General features: G+C 43.9%; 1 long non-coding RNA gene across 1 annotated transcript; it reads right to left on the reverse strand.

Moving 5' to 3' along the window:
* Positions 1 to 1,686: 1,686 nt before the first annotated feature.
* On the reverse strand, positions 1,687 to 6,347 carry LOC144130092 (uncharacterized). The gene is made up of 2 exons (XR_013313960.1): positions 6,241 to 6,347; positions 1,687 to 1,826 (listed from the first exon to the last, which is right to left on the reverse strand). It is a non-coding gene; the product is annotated as an uncharacterized LOC144130092 (long non-coding RNA).
* Between the last annotated feature and the right edge of the window lie 412 nt (positions 6,348 to 6,759).

The raw sequence follows: 6,759 nt of genomic DNA on the forward strand, positions 1-6,759 counted from the left end.
TGATGAAATTAAATAATTTTTTCACTGATTTCTTTTGCGAACCCCTTTTGTGCAGCTGTCGGATTTGTATGCACTTTGAACTTTTATTGACCGTGAAAACAAGCAGGTTAAACGCCCTAATACTTTGACGAGGCTGTCTTCAACCACAATTTAATTTTTATGCAATTTCTGCTCACTCGAGTGCTCCTTCGTTTACAGGTAACAATTATCACTGTTTTGATGTTGTTTTTTCAACAGTGCAGCTGAAAAGGCCTGTCAGCCATGCTCAACTACTTCAATGAAGGTGGCCAGGCGTCAAGCTAAAGAGCTCATGCAGAAGGCTGGAAGACATCCTGAAGCATGTATGTGAACTATATAACACACTAACAGTGGTAAAAGACAAGGAGTCTGTGACACGCAACGTTCTCTAGAGTGACTCAGATATCGAAATGGGTCCTTCGCTGCAATCATTGCATATAGATCTTTAGTATGCGGACATACTCCTCATGCAAAATTCAAGGACACATCGACAGTCGTGCCCCATTAATACTGTTACGGGGAAATACTATTTACATTTCTTTACAAGTGTTAGGGGTTAGAATGAAGAGTTCCTAGCAGAGAGCACCAACGCGACCAGGGAGCCACATTAACCTCCTTTTTTCCTTCGTCCTTTCACGCGAAAGGCCACTTACTCTTCCACTCCCCGTTAATATGGACGACTCGAATTATGGACAGTTTTTCTGGGGACCAAACTTTTTAAGTGTACTTACGCTTCGCTAAAATGGAAACTCGCTGTCCGGACAATGCACAGGGTGAAAATGCACGGAGCCCATTGGGACCCGTGTATTTTTGTCCCGTTAACATGGGCAGCGATGAGAACAAAATCCCGAGTGCCTCTACCAGATGATCCGCCCCTTGTAATTTGAGTGGAGAACACCAGCGAAAGGCAGGCTAATATGCAAATGCTGTAGTAGTTGCCTTTCTGTGTGTGCATGGCTTCATGCTTTACAGTTGTAAGGTGCCAGGTCGACGCACCTTACCGTTTGCCACAGTGGATGACTGTTTCCGAAAAGAATTATCTGTATGCTCCATTGAAAACCACATTAAGCAATTGTCAACCGAGTGAGTACAGAGCTTTTTGGGATGTGAACAGTCGCGGAAGGAGATACTCCATCACATCAACAGGAACTATCATCCGTCTAACGAACCACTGGGCGCTTCAAACGGGCTTCAACCTAAACCGTTCGATTTTCAAAATAATAGCCCAGTCAAAACGCACTACAGGATTCTAAGACAGAAAAGTTCTGTAGTCTGTAGTCTTGTCGTATTTTGGGCATGTCTTGTGTAGTCTGTCTTGTCTTCTGTAGTCTGTCTTGTCTTTTGTAGTCCTGTCTTCTGTAGTCTGTCTTGTCTTTTATAGTCTGTCTTCTGTAGTTTGTCCTCTCTTTTGTAGTCTGTCTTGACTTCTGTAGTCTGTCTTGTCTTCTGTAGTCTGTCTTGTCTACTGTAGTTTGCCTTGTCTTCTGTAGTGTGTCGTGTGTAGTGCTCGTACACTGTGTAACAGTCGTTACTGTCACCTGTCAATTAACACAGGATTTGTGTTCTGGAGTAAGCAATGCACAAAAATGCACAGCTTGTTAATGGTCGCCTGTCAATTAACACAAGCTTTGTGCATTCCAGAGTAATTCGTGCACAAAACCACTAGAATTGAAATGAAAATGATCAATATTTATTTACTGTTTTGTGCTTTTTTTTCGAGCTTGCTGATGCATGCTGTCCAGCGTTGTCCTGGCTGCAGGTTCCTAGATACATCGCCCATGAGCCAAGAAAAATGGTTTTTGTCTTGGCTGAAAAAAAGAAAAAATAGAGATCACCGCTGTTACGTGCGCAAAAAAATGTGAAAGCGTTGACGCCTCCTCGACACTGGTCGCCTTTCAAATTTGGCACCCCGGTTGTTTTCTCGTTGACTTGATTGGTTCTGAACGTAAAAGCGCAAAAAACACAAGGACACAGACTAAGGCAGACAACACGAGCGCTTACTTCCAACTGATTTTATTTCATGCAAGAAGCGAAATTTGTACTCTTGATAAGTGTCTGCACATGCTTACAGGGCAATTGCAGACACTTATCAAGAGTATAAATTTCGCTTCTTGCATGAAATAAAATCAGTTGGAAGTAAGCGCTCGTGTTGTCTGCCTTAGTCTGTGTCCTTGTGTTTTTTGCGCTTTTACGTTCAGAATGGAAAACCAACTCGCCCAAATGCAGCCATTATTGATTGGTTATCAATTAACTCTTATTTTACCCTCATTTCAACCCAGCAATGATTTCGAGTTTTCAAATTTTCCTCCATGGATCGTTCCTGCCCACTCACTGAATACCCGCCCAGTCTAATCACCCGTTCATTGCCTTTCGCTTCTCAATAATTACCTAATTGCCTCTAATTTATCATTCTTTTTCTTATCTCCTGGTAAAGTATAGGACACTTATCATTGGTCACGTGATTGCTCATTTTGAGTTTTCAAACTTGGCGCCAAGCTTTGGCTTTGTCCATACTTCCAGTTTTTCAAACTTGGCACTACGCTGTAGCTCCACCTACTTTCAGCGTTTTCAAATTTCGCGGCACTTTTTCTTTGGCCCAGCCACTTTTTGGACATTTTTGGCTGTAAATAATTATCCGATTATGAAATTTTCTTTTCGAGCAGCATCCTCACATCATCCTCTGCCAATTACACAACCAATCGTATGACGCTATCTCTTCTGAGTTGCCCACAACTGCTGCGGACACGATCCCTGGCAACATAGCCTAGTAAAGTTCTCACTTTATTCAAAATGTTGTAATACTGAACAAGGCTTATGACTGGCCGAGTTGGTACTGACTCACCTTAAAACCAGCCAGAACACACAAGGAGACATGAGCTCAAGAGGCGGGACTAACAAAAATTTAATTGAAGATTTTGATTATTTGATTTGTGAGGGTTCAACGTCCCAAAGCGACTCAGGCTATGAGGGACGCCATAGTGGAGGCTCCAGAAATTTCGAGCACCTGGGGTTCTTTAGCGTGCACTGACAACGCACAGTACACGGGCCTCTAAAATTTCGCCTCCATTGAAATTTGACTGGCGCGGCCAGGATCGGACTTGAGTCTTTTGGGACAGCAGCCGAGTGCCATAACCACTGAGACACCGCGGCGGCATCATTGAAGGAAAGCCGCAAAAGAAGACCCGCGAAGAGATACAAGCGCACAGTAACCCAAAGCAGTGAAAGGGCGAAGTGCAATCAAAGGTCACTGGCATACTAATGAATCATCTAAAAAAGCAAATTCCTTACGGTGAACGTTTACCGATGGCTTAGCCACACGTGTCCTTAGCCTTACCGATGTAGTAAGGCTCAACTATCTACCGACAGATTTATCCCTTCCATAAACCACTGATGTGCCGTGGAAATTAGGCATGCAGAGACAGGTCATCCTCAGATTTGCATTCACAAGACTGAGCACGCAGTGCCAGATTAGAATTTGCCTTCCCCCTATAGAGTGAAAGTGCTCAGTCAGGAGCAAATTCAGATATCTGCCTGTCTGCCCATATTAGTTGCAGCCATAAGGCAGTGGAACGCAATAAACTCCATTACTTTTGCAAGTGGTAAACCTTTTTTGTGACACTGTCCATTGTGGACAAGTGCCCAGTTTTATCAAGGCTTTTTAATGGCGGCGCAAAGGCCTCCTTTCTTGCACTTCGCTGTTAAGACAACAGAAGCATTACGCTTTCCCGCGACTTTCTTGAGACTGAAATACTGTGGAGGTAAGGTGTACCAGCATCATCGAAGTATGTGCTCCCTACCCTCGAGCGAGTGAAAACATACTATGACAGGTTGTTGAGATGGGCAAGTGGGAACCCAGCTGCTTGGAAACCTGCTACAAGAATGCGTCCTCAGCAGTGATGGCATGACTTATGTAAAGCTGATGTCATGCACACGATTGCACACCCATCAAGTGTTACCATCTTTACTGACCTTAACCAGCGACAAATACACCTCTTCAGCATCCTTCCCCAGCAACGAGTGGTCCGACTCGTAGCTAAAAAGAGCCTTCCCCGATCTTTAGCTGTAGCCCCGACAAACATATTCGTCCACAAAGCGCAGGTCTACATCAAGAAACTGCTAACGGTTCTGCTTAGACAATTCTGGTGTAAAAGACAGGCCTTGACCGCATGCCTTAAAGACTCCTAAAACATCTTATGCCAACTTATCTGAGCCTTCTATGTCCAGAAAAATTAGATAGTCATGAACATAACGAAATGCCACTATGCCAAGGTCTTCCAAACAGGGCTCTAATGCCTTATCAACTTTAGACAAAAAAATGTTGCTGAGCAAAGGTACGACCTGCGTGTAAATACCGCCCTGCCAACTGAGAAATGCGGATTTGCAGTAAAAGGACAACAGCCCCATGAAGCCAGCAACCGAAATCACGCAATCATCGGTAAAAGCATGTTCATTGTTCACCCTGATGCAGTTTGCACATGCCTCAGAGGCCTATCATTTTAGAAATCTTTAGGCATGTGGTCAAAGCCTATCTTTTATGTCTGAATTTCACTAAGCATAACCGTTTGTAGCTTCTTGACTTAGACCTGCGCTTTGCGGACGACCACATATGTTGGCGCCACAGCCCAAGATCAGGAAGCCTCTTAGCTACGAGTTGGACCACTCGAGGCCGGTGAAGGACAGGTTGGCAATCGCATGCATCACGACCGCTTTATGGAAGTCATGCCATCAGAGTGTTTAGAATGCATTCTCGGAGCAGGTTTCCAAGCCAATGGCACCTGGGTTCCCACTTGCCCATCTCTGCGTACCTGTCAGAGTGTGTTTTTACTCTCTCGAGGGAACGGAACACCATTCACATGATGCTGACGTAGTTGAGCAGCACAAAAAGATGGGCTCTATACCTTACCTCCACGCCATTTCGCACCGTCCCAAGAAAGTTGCACCAAAGTATGATGTTGCTGTTGTCTTGACCGCTAAAAGTAAGGTAGGAGCCCTTTGCTTCTTCGTTCAAACTAGGCTTGATACAACTACGGGTAATTGTCCGCTATGCACAGTGGCAGATAAAAAATGTTCACCACTTGCAAAACTAAACGGGTTTTTTGCATTCCACTGCCTCGTAGCTGAAACTACTATGGGCAGACAAGCAGATATCTGAATGTGCGCCTGGCTGAGAGCACTTTCACTGTATAGAGAGGAAGGCGAATTTTCACCTGACACTGCACGTTCAATCTCGTGAATGCAATCGGAGGACGACCTTTCTCTTTGCACACCTGATTTCTGCGGCACATCAGTGGTTTAGGGAAGTGATAAATCTGTCCTGATATAGTTGAGGCTTACTACATTAGTAAGGCTAAAAACAAGTGCCTGGCTAAACCGTCGGTGAACCTTCACTGTAAGGAATTTGTTTTTTAGATGGTTTACTAGTACGTCAGTGCCATTCGGTTGTTTTTGCCCTCTCACTGCTTTGGGGTTTTGTGTGCATGAATCTCTTTGCAGGTATTCATTTGCCACTTTCCTTGCATAAAATTTCAGTTGTTAGACCAGCCTCATCTTGTGCTCATCTCTTCTCCTGTTTTGTGCCTTCCGGCTGGTTTTAAGATGTAATACTGAATGCCGGAAGACAGCCATTTTAGAGTCAAGTGCACTTATAATGGCCACAGCTCTAATGAATGTTAGTTTATTACAAATAATAGTGCTTACTTCATTAATTTACGCATGAAGTATATGACACTGCATCAAAATAAAAAAGGACTAAGCCTCTAACCCTCATGGCCAAACTACAGTTACAGCAAACAAAAAGACACCATAAACCTGCCCCACATGCAAAAGCTTCTACTTCAGGCCAATGCAGAAATAAGATCAGATTACTTCCCAAACTGCATGACACTGCCACGCAAAGTAAAGATTGTGACAGGCAATAAAGGAGCAACAAAAAAGCGAACTGTAGGTAGCAGCCAATCTCATGCAGACAAGCTACAAGGTCAGGCCAACATAGACGTGGAAGAAATTTGAAAAAAAGCCACAACAAGCACATAATAATTTTTAAGGTTTTCACAGCCCTTTAAATGGAAAATACTTTCCTGAAAAAACAACAGAAGCGGCAATTTTTTTTACGCCAATCAATTTTTTTCATGTACTTCATTATTCTTGAAGCATGGGCGGGCATAGAGTAGTCAGATTAGTGCATGCGTTCCTAAGCAATGCCATGCCAAAAACTGTACTTACAGAAAAAGCTTGCCTTACTGAGTGAATACCACTGGCCATCCGCTAATTTCCCAGCCTGCTCCAGGTCCCTGGCAAAAATCACACGCAACTTGGTGGCTTGCACAACTTCCATGGAACTCTTGGTCTTTAGCTGGAAAAAAATTGAGGGATCAGTGAGATATCAAATTTTGCATGTATTGCTTTGTTTCAATGACCGACTAAGAAAAAAAACAGAGGTTTCTGTGAGCGCAACTATTTTTTCACACTATCTTTCTGCAGTAAACCACGTTTATCGCGACCTAATTCACACTGACTTGCTGCACGGCCCCAGCACTACTGTGTATAGCTCTATGGTTTCAAATGCTTGTTAGCTCTGAGCCCTTGGGCTTGCACTCGTTAATGCAGAAAACCTCAGAAAGGGCAACCAGAGCTTCGAGCTTTAAGCCATAGGTATTCAGAAGCTCAGCGGTCTGTGGGAGGGTGACACAAGGTGACGCAGGGTGACTTTTGGCTGGGTGACACAGTAGCAAATGCTGCTCC

Source organism: Amblyomma americanum, chromosome 1, assembly GCF_052857255.1.
Source record: "Amblyomma americanum isolate KBUSLIRL-KWMA chromosome 1, ASM5285725v1, whole genome shotgun sequence".
NCBI classification, from domain to species: Eukaryota; Metazoa; Arthropoda; class Arachnida; order Ixodida; family Ixodidae; genus Amblyomma; species Amblyomma americanum.